This window comes from Perca flavescens, chromosome 11 (genome assembly GCF_004354835.1).
Source record: "Perca flavescens isolate YP-PL-M2 chromosome 11, PFLA_1.0, whole genome shotgun sequence".
Lineage (NCBI taxonomy): Eukaryota > Metazoa > Chordata > Actinopteri > Perciformes > Percidae > Perca > Perca flavescens.
The window spans coordinates 13,104,636-13,120,529 of record NC_041341.1 but is presented as its reverse complement, the minus strand read 5'-3'; the positions used below and the strand labels follow the sequence as shown (position 1 = coordinate 13,120,529).

Sequence of the window (15,894 nt, the reverse complement as noted above, 5' to 3'; positions counted from 1 at the left end):
CACCTACACTACCAGTCTCATCAGAGGGAGGGGAGGATAGAGAGTGGGCGGGAGCCTGCAAGACACTGAGCACGGGCAACATCAAAGGTGGAAGTGTGGATGAGTGCAGTTAATTAGGCAGAATGACTGTGGTATGTACATGAACTACAAGTCTCTGGGGAGATGAATAGAGTTGTACAGTAGAGACGGTTTACTACAGCAGCTAAGAGTTTGGCTCTGCAGGAATCTGAAACTGCCTACACTGAGCTGCAGAGTTCAAATGAAGGCTTATCGAGTAGTAGCAGGAAGCAGTATTAAAACACAAATGTGTGTGTATCTACAACAACACTGGGTGAATCTTCCTCATTCAGACCACACCAGCACAGTGAGGGTCCTGACTCAAAAGGCTCCAGCAAAAAGCTTGAAACTGGCTAAACGTTTTTCACAAAGCAATGCCATTCACTTGTTTACCTGCCGATTGTTGAGACAAATGAAATGATTGTTACCGTTATAACTTTCCAGAGTTGTAAAATCGTGTCTTATAGTATCATAAACCACTGTGCAGTGCCTCTACAAGTGGATCTACAAGTCGGAAACTGACCTTTCTGGATCATATTTCAGTTTCTCAGTGGAGCCTGAAGCAGCACTTTCCTAGCAACACCGCAATACATATACATACATACATACATACATACATACATACATACATACATACATAAAACATATGGCTGGCCTGCAATATTCAAATATTCTTTTGTCACATTGGTATTTAAATCTTAAATCAGTATATGAAGCTCTTTTTTTCATTTCCTCTGTGCATCAGGTTGCGACTTGCCAACATGCTAAAGCTGGTTCTATACTTATAATTATTCACATGCTTATAGAACTGAAGTTACATCCTGGTAACTTCTATTTCGCTTGGTCTCATTTCGCAACATGACATCATGACTTCGCGTAAACATACATGCCACTTTCTAAAGCCAAGTGGCGTGTTATCTGTACGCATTTTGAGCTATCCACGTGTATGTCTATGCCGTATAGTGGCGTATGTATGACATGCCAATTTGTATGCCATTTTGGCGTGTTATCAAGACGCAGACATAATCGCTTTTCGGATGGTTGGGTTTAGGAAAAGAAGAATGGGACGGTTGGGTTTAGGAAACATGACACACGGGACACGATCCCCGGTCTCCTGGGTGAGAGTCCTGTGTTGTTTGACCCATCCACCACTCCGACCAACCTCCCTATGCAGATTTTCGGGCTTTCATACTGCTCGCTATGGCATAAATTGACACGCAATCGCAAGGTAATGTAAGTCAATGGAGGTCAAATGACGCTGATAAACAAGCTACAAAACGATTATGCGTCTTGATAACACGCCAAAATGGCATCCGAATTGGCGTGTCATACATACGCCACTTATTGAGATCAGTCTGCATTATGTGTGATACTGAGAAGGAGAAGATGCTCCTTCTTAAACTTGCTTAAAAAGGAGTTTTTGCTATAGAGCAAAATCTTTAAGAGTTGGTCCCGGTTTTCCTTGTGTCATGCATACGAATGACAAAATATGCACACATGCACATGCGAGCATTGCAGCGGTGCAATTCACATCCAGCCAAGAATTCACGCTATTCTGCTGATTGGCTGTTAGTAGCGGTAATGCATTAACAAACATAGTAATGCGCCAACAAGGCAGTGAAGAAGAAAACTGCTAGCAAGTAAACAGAAGCTACATTTGTTCAAATAAAATAGTAGCTGTTTCAAGTCTCTTACAGCATTTACTCCAATATGTTGTTACATGCACTACAAAATAGGGCTGCAACTAACAATTCTTTTCATTGTCGATTAATCTGTTGATTATGTTCTTGATTAATCGATTAGTTGTTTGGTCTGCAAAATGTTATTCAGTTTAGTGTCACAGAGGTGAACAGAAATGAGAACATACCTTATTCACATTTAAGAAGCTAGAATCAGAGATTATTTTGTCTTTTTCATAAAAAATGACTAACATTTGTTAATTATCGAAATAGATGGCAATTAATTTAATAGTTGACAACTAAATTGATTAATCTTTGCAGCTCTATTACAAAGTGTTAAAATAAGTCACTCTATAGCATGGCAGTAAGAATACCTACAAAACAACCTGCACTGTTGTGTACTTCTTCTTCTGTGGTTCCAGGTCATCTTGGTCTCATTCATATATTTCATGAGGTGGAAATGTTGCAGATGAAATATACAGACAGCCTATGACCTAAGAGCAAACACTTTGCATGAGGTTTTCCAAGAGCAGCACTGCAGTTCTGCACATATTCAAAGAGGACAAAAGAGGGAGTCATTTCCGCCGAGGAGAGACCGTTCAAAGGAGCCTATTCATGCAAATGATGACCGGAGCTATCATGTGATATGAGGCCATGTAATAAAGATAAAATGCTCTGGAAATACTGGCGCTTTGAAGTGCTACAAGGAGGGTCTAATACTCCTCTGAGATATATGGATTATAATGCTTATCCAGTTGTTATTTTAAATGGAGTGTTATTCAGTTTATTGTATTATTCATTTATCTTATTACAGTTTATGTTTGTGGTTTGATCCATTTCTTAACATAAGTGCCAGGATGTGATTGTAATTGAGAATGCCCTTTTTATGCCCACCTGCCTTAGTGTAAAATAATAAGATTGTTTTCTTTCAGTCAGCCTTGGAGTCATGCTCTTGAGTGAAATTGGAAATGCAGTGTACTTGAGTATAGATGTAGATAACTATACAAAGTGTCCGTTACAAAACTATTTATTTCTTCCTTGACCATCTATACCAGACATTCTTTAACGTTATAGTATTTTATTTAGGCAAAGTTCTTCTGAAGTTATTTGTTAAGACATTTGAAAAGTTTAACATAAAACTAAAACTAAATAAGATAACCGTTTATATTCAGCTAAGTAAGCTATGGAACACATTTCTTTTTAGTAGGGCTAAAACAATGAATCGATCTAGCGCTTATTCAAATCGTCAGATAAATAATGAATGATATTGGATTCATTGATGATAAACATTACCTTTTTATGCATTTTTATGTTTGGATTTATAAAACCAAATTATTAATTGATTAAATGTGAAATCCAGCCCTACTTTTTAGCATCTGAACCAAAAGTCAGGTTCAGATGCTAAAAAGATGCAGGGACCACACACACACACACACACACACACACACACACACACACACACACACACACACACACACACACACACACACACACACACACACACACACACACACACACACACACACACACACACACACACACACACAATCTCTTTTAACACACGTTTACATCGGCTATTCCATTCTTGGTGCTTCGAGTATCCATAATTACACGGAGAAACACACAAACGCAAAGTTATCCGATGTGTAATTAAGCTATTGTATTAGTATATTGAAACAGGACTTTTTAGGACAAAACTAAAAAGTATTGCAAAATGTTTGAACAGCGCGCAACGTGCCTCATGAACCGGAAGTCCAATATCAGTGGTCAATATCTGGTGCAATTGAAGACTGCAATTGTGGCTCATGTTTAATTGATGAAACAGCAAGCCATGTAATTACCCAGTGATCACAGAGGAAAACAAGCCTTGATAAAAACAGGCATAATCTCTGACTGTGTGTGTAAGTGTGTGTGTGTGTGTGTGTGTGTGTGCCTGTCACCCAATCAGCAAAATGGCTTTCTATCACGCCAGCCTCCTATCGACTAATGGAGGGTTATGGATCTCTTACTCAACTTGGTGGATGCATCCATAACAACAGATACACAGAGCTAACCTTAAGAGCGACAGGTAGCGCACGCACACGCGCACACACATGCACACACATGCACACACATGCACACACATGCACACACACGCGCGCACACACACACACACAAACTATCCATCTCTTTTAACATCAATGCTGCACTGTGGTGATAAAAATCCCATGTGACAGTTTAAAGGTCTAATTTTCAAACAAGATGTTTCAAGAACAAGTTTATGAAGCTCCAACTGTGTGATGTATGTTTTCCTTTGAGGGGTAGAAATGAAGCGCTCCCTTCATCATTGCTGCATGATGAACAGGGGGTCTCGTTCCAGAAGAAAGAGAAACAGAAGGAGAGAAATAGAGACTGGCAGATAGAGACAGAGTGTGATATAATGACTAATCTCTATATTTAGCTTTGTGTAATGCTGGGAAGAAAAGAGAGACAGAGAAATAACGAGTTAGTGTTTTCAGGATGAGGCCACTTGCCCAAGGCAGAGCACTCTGATGCACCGTTTCAAATCAAAAGAACATCCTCCATATTCTCTGTTTCTTAAAGCTTTCAAAACACTCTCAGATCCACGCCAGACCACATACAGTTCATTAAAACTGAGATACACTACAAACTGTCATTATGTTTGTTGATCCTTTCACTTTTTGACGTTCATCATTCATTTATCATCTTCTTTAGCTGCTCAAGTTTTCATTCATACAGTTTTTTGTGAAGTAGAGGGAGTCGGAAGTTGTTTTCTTTCACACTATGAAGTCCTTTTCTATCAATGTTCCTCAACACAGAAACACAGGAGTCTCCTGAATAATTTAACTATACTATAGTGAGTATAATGAGTTTAAGAGACATCACAGTTTGTCTGTGTGTTTGGCATGGCGAAAGACTCAAATACAATAGCCAGCGTTACTAAGAAGCCAGTCAGAAGCACATATCAGAGAAGTAGCAAATTCAAAATGTGATGTCTTACAGATCAGGACAAAATATTGCACCATAGTTACCAAATTCATCCAAAACTGATCCAGATTTAAACAAAATCCTAAGCTTCGGCTTTCTGTTAGCCCATCCACAGAATATTTTGTTCTACTATTGGATGTTTTTGGAGAAAGAGGCATTGTTCACTTCTCACCTTTTATTTTATTTTATGTATACATTGAATTTTTTTTTTTTTAAAACAACTAACACAGCTGATATAACCAGGATGGTTTTATCCAAACTGTAGAAGTGTCAGTCAGTCAGCTAACACTGTTTATGAATAAAATGAACCAGACGGTTACTTCTGGAATAATTGATGCCCAAAATAACTGCTATCACTTTACAACTCTATTGTGGTGCCTTCTCAGAGCTTCTTTGTTGGAATAATTATTTTTTCCACAGTGAAATTGCATGTTAGAAACAGACATTAGATTTACCTTTTTATTTAAAGTTCAGTACCAAGTACTGCAGCAGTGTTTTGTATTCATATGTGAGATATGGCCAAAATCTTATTTTCTTCTCCTCACATCAATAACAATATGAAATACAGGAAAACACAGTAGCCTAAACAGTTGAAACTGTTGCTGCTGTTTCTGGCTCTAATTACTTGGCAGGGCCAATGTTTGTGCTCAGTCTACATGAACGAGCGCACACGCACACGCACACGCACAAACACACACACACACACACACACACACACACACACACACACACACACACACACACACACACACACACACACACACACACACACACACACACACACACACACACACACACACACACACACACACACACACACACACACACACACACACACACACACACACACACACACACACACACACACACACCTGCCCACAGGGTGTTTTCATTTGTCTCTTGTCATTTCTGCGGGGAATCATAATGACATCAGCAACAACAACACCTATATCAACAAAACATCAACAGTCTGCTCACATTCATATCCATATGCTCACACACACACACACACACACACACACACACACACACACACACACACACACACACACACACACACACACACACACACACACACACACACACACACACACACACACAGTGTCTGACCTCATTCCTACAATCTGTCTCCCAGGAGAAAAAGGAAAAGGTAGATGAGGAGAGGAAAAAACGATATCAGGTGAAATGAAGTGAAGCAACGCGTGCAGAGAGGACTTCAGCCGAGGAGGTGAGAGAGAGTGTAAGAGGAATACATGATAAAAGCCTGACTGAACCGAGGAGGAGGAGAGTTGCCGGTGATAGGAGAGAGGGATAAGCAGAGAAAGAGATAGATGAGACAGAGGTATCATTGTTGTCCCAGGGGCGGCATTAATAAACAAAAGGAGGGTAATAAGGTAGGAGAGGAATTGCTGGGCAGCAGATGGCTACGTGAGTCACTCCCTTCTCTGGGAATGAACGGAGACAGGGAGATAAGAGAGGGTAAGGGTGGACGGAGGAAAGAGAAATAGAGATTGACGATGGGAGAGAAATAAGAAAAAAAATCATTCATTTATCCCATCAAAGCCGTTCTGCATCTCCTTAAACCAGCCTGTCACTCAAGAAAAGAATAAATAGATTCTGCTGGGTTTTATTTACCTGCTGGGTCGCAAGCAGCTGCCCAGGATAAATCCTTTACTGTCATGAATAAAAGTGAATAGAAGAGGAGAAAGTTTCACTGATGCCTTGCAGTTACTAGAAAACAAAGAGCCCTAGTCTTGAAGAAGTACAGCTGACTTAAAAGTTGTCACTTCTGAAAAGCAAAAAAAAAGTTACACGTGAAACATATGTGGTCATATTACTGAAAAAATGATCTATGACTGTAAAATAAAATACTATATTTCAATACTAAACCAATTGTTTTCAAATTCAGCCACGTGTTCGCCTCCTTTCTCTGGATCAATGCTGCCCCTTGACCTTGCTCAGAAGGTGTCAATGTTTTCAAAAAGGCCTTTCTTGTACGCTCATTGTCGGCTTTCACAAGGCTCTATCTCAGATACACCATGGCCTGGTTATTGACGAACTGGCTCCTACAGACGCCTATAAGGATCTGTATCTGCTAAAGGCATTTTGGATGACTCACACCAAAAGAGAGGGAAAGAGGAGGCGGGAGTGAAATAAAAGAGGGGAGATGAAAAGGAAAAGCTCTTCTTCTTTCTCCTCCAGAAGCCAAGGACATGCTTGTACAGTAATTGTCTTAAATGGCATGGGGTGAGAGGAGAGGACAGGACAGGACAGGACAGGACAGGACAGGACAGGACAGGACAGGAGAGGAGAGGAGGAGAGATTTAAGAGGACAAAAAAAGATGAGGGAAAAGCGTAAGGGGGAGAGCAGGGGATGGGAGAAGAAGGGATGAAAGTGATGAAAGGACAGAGCTGGAGGGATGTGATGATTAGCAGCATGGCGGGAGAGGAGGGAAGGTGGGTGTTGGGATTGGGAATGAGGAGGGATGGAGAGCCATTGATCAACTGTCACCACGGTTTACAGGGACCTGATTTACAAGCATCAACACTCAAAGGCTGTGCACTCTATAATGTATGTGTATTTACACTATGAGCATGTGTGCAAGTGTAATCTATTACGGAATGCAATTGTGTGCATCTTCTCTAGGGCTGGGTATTGTTTGAATTTTTCATTTTAGTGCTGATACATAACCAACGTTTTGGTGCAGATACTAAAACAATACCTTTGTTACTTTGCACCTCAGTTTCCCAGGAATTACGTTCATATTTAAGTGCCTATTGAAAAAGTAGCGTGCCCTGTTGGCATCACAGATTAAAGTTTACCATTTTTAAACTGTAACCACGAGTGAAAAGATTTTGTAGGGAAAAAATAATAAAGAAAGACATTTTGGCAGTTTTTCTCTCCCTTTTTCTCTTTTAACAATATGAGCCAAAATGTGAAATGTCTAAACAGCAGCAGAAATTGAATTAAATATAGCCATTTGATTTAAATCAGAAACTACTGTATGTGATCAAGAAATAAGTAAAGCACAAAACTAAACTCACTAACTTTCAGTAGTTTAAAGTTTTTCATACTCAGTGGTTAAAGGCACAAATAAAACTGTCCTTAAAGGTCCCATGACATGGTGCTCTTTGGATGCTTTTATATAGACCTTAGTGGTCCCCTAATACTGTATCTGACGTCTCTTTTATATAGACCTTAGTGGTCGCCTAATACTGTATCTGAAGTCTCTTTTATATAGACCTTAGTGGTCCCCTAATACTGTATCTGAAGTCTCTTTTATATAGACCTTAGTGGTCCCCTAATACTGTATCTGAAGTCTCTTTTATATAGACCTTAGTGGTCCCCTAATACTGTATCTGAAGTCTCTTTTATATAGATCTTAGTGGTCCCCTAATACTGTATCTGAAGTCTCTTTTATATAGACCTTAGTGGTCCCCTAATACTGTATCTGAAGTCTCTTTCCTGAAATTCAGCCTTGGTGCAGAATTACAGCCACTAGAGCCAGTCCCACAATGAGCTTTCCTTAAAGGTGAATTATACTAGCCGCATCCAAGGTGGCGCGCACCATCGTGACGTCAAAATGACGTAATATCCTGCCGGCGCGCCCCATTTTATGGTGCGCGAGCCGAGGTCACGCACGGCTCTTTTTTTTCAGCGGCGCGCGACAAAGCGGAAACAGGAGGCCCGAATGAGTTCGCTGACAACCGGATGCCAGGACTCTCAGAGTGACTGCAAGTCTCGCTTCTATACTTACTGGGTTAAGATGAGCTCTTTTATGGTGAATGAAAGGCTTGATCCGATGAAGGTGTGGCCTTGACCAACTGCCACTTTGCTCATTCGAAAGCCATGATGTCTCTCTCTCATGGGTGGGCCAAATTCTCTGGGCGGGCAAAGCAGAGAAAGGGGAGGTAATCTTGCTCCTTATGACCTCATAAGGAGAAGATTCCAGATCGGCCCATCTGAGCTTTCATTTTCTCAAAGGCAGAGCAGGATACCCAGGGCTCAGTTTACACCTATCACCATTTCTAGCCACTGGGGGACCATAGGCAGGCTGGGGGAACGCAAATTAATGTGAAAAACCTCATAAAAGTGACATTTTCATGCCATGGGACCTTTAAACTCTCCAAAATCTAGAAAACAGAGTGGAAGGAGAAGAAGACAACAATGACAAAGAAAAGACAGAACGAGAAGATTAAGAAGAGATGCTGTCCCTTGTAATAGTGAAGCCTTACATTGCTCACACACTGTCCGTCTGTCTGCTCTGAGCCATCATAACACTCTTCGCTCTGGAAATCAAACTTGACAACCCACACTGGGTGCCACTTTATATTCTGCCCAACACCATACAGAAGATACTCCCACTAGATGCTCCAACACCAGCTGAAATCCTTCTGCAGGCAGACTCAAAACAGTTGTAGCTGGAAGAATTCCTGTTACTCATTTTGACTAAAATATACCAAAGGACAAACTGAAGTGCCAATTTAGTTACACACAAAGGCTGCTGAAGTGCCAGCCACATTCGACTGTGTCTTTTTTATCAATGGCAGATGGAAATTCCTAATTACCAACCCCAGGAAGCCATTTGGTGGTCCTAACCAGTGGGTACAGAGAGAATTAGCCTCACGTAAACCTTCTAAGCCCTGAGTCCAAACCTCTCCCCTCCCACTCCCCAGCATCAACATCGCTATGCAAACCTGCTTGTGTCAACTCAATTTATTTTCCAATTTCCCGCAGGGTGAAAGAGTGCCTCTCACTCGCTCTCCCTGTCTGCCATCTATCACTCTACAACTCTCTATTTTCTGTTCCTACTCGCTTTTCTCTCCATCATTCCATGTGTACCCTCCTCTTGTGTCTTATTGGTCAGTTTGCAGCTAGCGTGGTGTGGCACTGTCTTCCTCCTCCAGGCACTAGACAGGTGACCCAGAAGAAGCAGACAGGAGCAAACTATTTATAGTTTATACTAGAAATTAAACAATTAGTCGATGAATTGAATAGTGGATTCACCGAAAATTAAGCAGACAACAATCGAAACCGAAACGATTAAGCATTTAAAACTACAGTGATCAATATATTTATATAAACAACGAGTCAAATGACTAATGTGAAATCAGTCTTAGTGATGAACCCACAGACATATAAAGTAGAATTATCTAACCAAGTCTGGAGCTCTGCAGAGCACAACATTCACTGTTTGGTTCAGTCTCAACTCTCATCAGCAGCAGGCAGCTGTTTTCGTCAAACAAGCTCACATAAACCGACTGTACACTTCCTGCTCAGCACCAAACAGCAGACAGACACAGTTAGCATCTAGCTGGGGAACATATTTAGAACATTTAGCAGCTACAGAGCCAGATATTTGTCTCAGGAGTTGGTGGAGACCAGCTAAACAGAGAGTGGATATTGTGGACACAAACATGACTCCCTAATGATATCGCTGCTCATTGTGTACTAGATGTGTAAATAAACAACGGTTAGTGACAAACCATTTTTTTAAAAGGTTTATGGTTATAAACGTGAAATATGGGAATTCAAGTAAAGTGTTACCTGTTATTGTTTTACTTTACTAGGGTTTAAAATAAGGAGTTAAAGCAAATTGTAGTTTAAAATAAATGAAGTGGATCTGTTCTGTGCACCATCTGCTATTACCTGTCACACGGTGTGGAATTTGTTTTGTATGTCTGAAGGTGCCAATAAAAAAAGTTGATAACAAAAAAAAAGAAATAAAGTGAGTAAGAACAAAAAGAGGTTTTTTTTTCAATGTAATGAGTAACAGTAAATCATATCTTATTGAATGGAACATTATTTAAGATTTTTAATTACATTTGCTATATAGTCATACATCTTAAGTGAAAATGATTGTATTTCATAATATCATATTGATTCAAACCATATCACCCAGCCCTGGGTGCACCTCTAGTTTACATACGAGTCCACAGAGCTGGTTGACAGTCATGCTGCTCTGTGAACACCCAGTAGCACACACAAGCACAAACACAAGGGGCTTGCCGGCTGCGGAGGAATACACTATCGACCAACGAGGAATTTATCAGCCACAACAATTAATCTTGTGGGATGCGGGCGGTGACTCTCTCCCTCTCTCTCTGTGCGTGAATCTCTAAGTGAGCCTCTGAGAGAGAAATGGGGCAAGACTACAGGATAATATCAAAGATATTATTCACGCTGACCACCTCTAATACACACTCACACATGGACCACATACACGTACGTCGTACAGAGGGTCAGCCAGACATGAGGGAAAGCTCCACATTCCCTCTACCTACAGCTCATATAACATTCTCAGAGAAGACTGAACAACTAGAACAGGTTGAATCTACTCATCCTTCTTTCACCTTTTGAGCTGTATATCTGCAGGTTAAGTGAACGTACAAATAACAGGTTTTAAAAATGCTTTACATGCAATATGAGGTTCTGGATAAGCAAACAGAAGGTTGTAAAACTGAGCTGCGTTGTCAAAAGAGCCTAAAAGAGCTATCTGTGTCCATGCAAAGCATCACATTACACCTGCTGTCATCTTCTGACTTTCCTCCATACAAGGCTACATGAATTATTGAGTGATCCCTGCTTTGTCAACTACTACACCTCCGATTGAGCAGAATAAACCTGCTTTCACCATTCATAATAAGACAAAAAAAATGTAAACCCAAGCTGGAACAGGGGGGATTTGAGTACAATGATGCTGTTGATAGAATGATAAAAAAAATTAAAATAAAATAAAGAGAATGCATGCAGTCCTGTCACTCACAAAGCAGAGCACATGCTTCCTCTTTATCTCTAGTTTTTCCACCGGCAACAACTGTCTCCACTCTGCAGCTCTTTCCTTCAGAGAGGCGAAGCTACTGATGCTACAAACTCCTCACCACAAGAAAATAAAAGCCACGAAATTTTAAAAGGACTATTTTCAGGTTTGTGTACTCACCTTTGTTACTGAAAGAGTGTGCGTTTGTTGGTCAGTGTGCGTTTATGAGCTCCGCAGCGCAGCAGGCAGCCTCTCCTCTCTGTCTCGCTCCCACAGCGAGCTGGAGTAGAGTGTGTCAGAGAGTGTGTGTATGTGTGTGTGAGTGAGCCCTCTCACTGGCTATTGTTACAGGGAAGGGAGCCAAACTGAGCATGCTCCAACATGGACAGCCCTTGTGGTTGGCATGGTAACCTGAAAGCGGCTGTCGTGCTTGAGTAGTGAGGTGCTTTCTGTTCCAGACACACACACGGAGCAAAGTGCAGGCAGGTGCTGCTGCTGTGTCATGATTGGTCATGTTTCGACACTTGATCAATCCTGAATTCTTCTTTGTTTCATTCTCTTCAGTCAGAATAAATTGACAGCTGCTCTATCAGACGACGAGCTGGATAACATACAGCAGTTAACACAGTGTCCTGGATACTAAGTAATCCACCACAGCCCAGAGTTCTCAGTAAAGCACCTGATGTTTAACCTGGAAAAAACCCTTAATGCTCATTTTTGGGTCCATACTTTGGGTTTCACCTAGAACATGTTTACATGTTTTAATGTATATGTTAGGGCTGCACAATATATCGTTTTTTTGTTTTTTTATCCCCATTGCAATATCAAGTGGCGCAATATACGAAAGGATGCAACATATCGCGAAAGACAGAGAGATTTTTTGTGTTACTTGAAGAAAATATCAGCAGAAAACTGCACATTAAACTGTCACTTTTTTTTAATGGTGCCTTTTATATTAAATTCAAATGTTCAATTTGTTCAATAAAAGAATGTTGGAAATGATTTCCTTTCATTTGTTTTAGAAGAATAGTGAAAGCAGCAGAAAGGCAGAACTAAGGCATAAGTTCATTGAATAGGTCTTTAAATGGTGGAACTCATTGTCATAATCGGTCAAGCAAGTTTTCCATACAGTACATTCCAATTGTTCTTACGGATTGTTGTTGTGAGTTTGTCCAGAATTGATAAATTGCTCTCAGGTGAATCTCTTCCATTAATGAAGGGGACTGTGTGAAACATTAGATCAACCAATGATCAACCTCTATGTAAAATAGCTTGGAGGTGCACCTAATTAACCTTCAATTGGCAAGCAAATCTAAACAGAGAACACATAGTTTTGGATTATTCTATCCAAATCACAATGACACTGTAATTTGTTGAAAAACTAAAAATAAAAGCATAAACGTGAATCCTGTCCAATTCCTTGCAATCCTAATGTCACATAAAGAAATGTGCGACTTTGTACTGTTGAAATGTATGAATGCCATACAGAAAAAGAGCAGCCTTGTGCATTTTTAATCATTGTCATTAAAAATGTAGCCATAGTGTACATCAGAAAATACCTAAAAAGAGTACAATTTTATATTGATAACACGACTTAGCTTTTTGAAAAAATATCTTCTTTGTGAACAATGACACGAGGACTTGACATCCTGACGGCACTGACATGTTCATCGACATGAAGATTTACTTTTGAGGAATGGACTAGAGATTTGGACTAGTTACAGGCTTTTGCAGGTCATCCATTGTGTGGTGCTGTTTGTAATAATTGTTTTGAGAAATCGACATACAGGTTTGCAAATGTTAAGAATCTGAAATGTACCAAAGCGACTGAGAAAAACTGTAAAATCCGCCCGTTCATTCCTATGAGAGTTGCTTAGTGGCACATGAAGCCAAAAAAGTTAAACTTCATCGTATAAAAATACCCAGATGATTAGCGCTGCTTCAGCACTGTGAGGCCCATAAAGCAGGCCCATTAGAGACCTTCGCCGACTGAGCCAAGAAGCCATGAAAATGATTGACATCAATCAATAAGTTTTCTTTGCCTCATCATGAATTATAAAAATTGTCTCCACATAACACCAGGGTGGTTTTAATATGAATTCTCAGCTGTCATCTAAATAAAATCAAATTTTCCCCATTAATATGCACATTTATTTACACAGAAGGATGCTCAAAGTCTAATCAGATCTTCTGCTCAGTCAGAGGAACATGTGTCGTAAGAATGAACAATATTAACAGGCTATGTATCAAACACAAGGCGTGAACATTGCGTGAGTGCCTCACAGAAGATGCTCAGGCTGTGCTTTTAGGATATGTGTCCCCTGCTGCTGTGTGCAGTAATGCAATTTATTTGTCAATTATTTTCTCGAATAACTGATTAGTTGTTTGGTCTATAGAATGTCATAAAATGGTGAAAATGATTTTTCCCAAAGCCCAATAGGACATCCTCAAATGTCTTGTTTTGTCCACAACTCAAAGATATCCAGTTTACGGTCATAGTGAAGTGAAGAAACTAAAACGATATTTACATGTAAGAAGCTGGAATCAGAGAATTTTTTTTTCATAGAAAAAGGATTCAAACAGTTTAATCGATTATCAAAATAGTTGGTGATTAATTTAATAGTTGACAACTAATCAAATAATTGATTGATCTTTGCAGCTCTAACGTAAACCCATAAAAGGAATTTGACATTGGTTTTTCGTTGCTCTCAATGTACTTACAGCAATAGACCGGATATCTCTTTCTAGAGAGTGTTGTCAGAGTGTTTGTGAAGCAATTATCAGTGGTCAATACAGTGTTCAGTAAACACCTGCTTTTCTGCATATCAAGGCTACCTGCCATCAACAGCAACACACTTAAAACGTTCAAGGCTGTGAAAGCCTGTCTCCAATATTTAGCAGCTCCATCACACATCAAACGATCAATACGCCAAAGGCAGGAGGGCATTAATCAGAGGAGGAAGGTGGAGGTCTGAGTGTTTATGGAGAAGTATATGAATATATACAGTATGTAATTACTGCCAGACCATGTTGAAATCCACTTTTATATGTATTAATAACCATTTGAATTTTGCAATAACTGCACATGGTGGCAAAATGACTGCAGGTGTGGCTTAGGTGATAAACAGGAGTCACAGGGAGGGTGTGTGTGTGTGTGTGTGTGTGTGTGTGTGTGTGTGTGTGTGTGTGTGTGTGTGTGTGTGTGTGTGTGTGTGTGTGTGTGGTGCATGAGTTTGCGTCTGAGTCGGCCCTGTTCCATTATCAGACCCACACTGAGGTCTAGGTGGTACTGACACCAAGGGTTCGAGATGAGATGTATCCATTGAGCTGCCCTGCTCTGCCGGGCGACACACGGTTAGATAATTCATGAGGGCTCTACCATTGGTTCAATAATTCATACGATGCTCACGGATGACTCACGGACAAGCCTTTACTGAGAAAAGAAGGAGAGGGAGCAAGACACAATGTGAGTGTGTGTGAGAGAGAGAGAGAGAGAGAGAGAGAGAGAGAGAGAGAGACACATTTGTGGGGTGCAAACTCAATAAGAACTTACCAAACCATTTTGAGGCCTGCTAAATTTAGCACTCCTCCTAGGGGAGGAGCAGGGGAGAAAATGTGGGAGGGTGAGCCAGCTTTTAGTGTTGAGTAAGTAACCCTGGGAGGCCGAAAGCATGAAGCATACTTCTGCACCATAGAGTTCACCTGAACCAACAAACACAGCAGGAAGTAAAGACAAGACAGGCTTCAGTCATGTCATTTGTCCATATTATTACACCCACACTGAGGAAGCCTAATAGAGTGTGCACAGGCAGTGTGTTCATATTATGCAGACCTCACTGCTGCACAATGGCTGTAACTGTTGGCTCTCCTGGGGAGGAACAATGCATTGTTGTTGACCCCCTTGGCGAGATGGGAAGTGTTCACACATCGAAGGGGGGGGGGGAGTGTGTTAAACACAGGACGTCGTAAAAATTGTCCTTTGCCAGTGTGTTTATCTGGCTCTTGATTGCTTGGCAACCACAGGGGCATTGTGGGGCACAGCGCAGCCTTTTGATGCCTGACAATCAATAGAGTGATGGGTGACTGGATCGAGGTTGATGAAGGGCACAATGCACAAAGTAACACAGTGACACACATACAGTAAAGCAGCCACAGGCTCAACACACTGAACTATATTTAAACCATTAACTTTTGTCAACTGGCATAAAATAGTAAGTTAGGCACCGAGTAGTAAGCTAGTAGTAAGAATAAGTTTTGTCGCAATGACTACGTTTACATGCACATAATATTCCGGTTTTTGCCCTAATTCCGAAAAAGACGATATTCCGACTAAGCTGTGTACAATCAAAGGGAGTATTCCACCGATATTCCCATTTGCATGTAGCCGTGCAAAACAGGTTTTTTTCAAC

General features: G+C 40.6%; 1 protein-coding gene across 2 annotated transcripts in view; it reads right to left on the bottom strand.

Moving 5' to 3' along the window:
* arhgef49 (Rho guanine nucleotide exchange factor 49) overlaps window positions 1–15,894 on the bottom strand; it is a 69,833-nt gene that overhangs the window by 33,095 nt on the left and 20,844 nt on the right. The gene's annotated exons all lie outside the window — the stretch shown is intronic.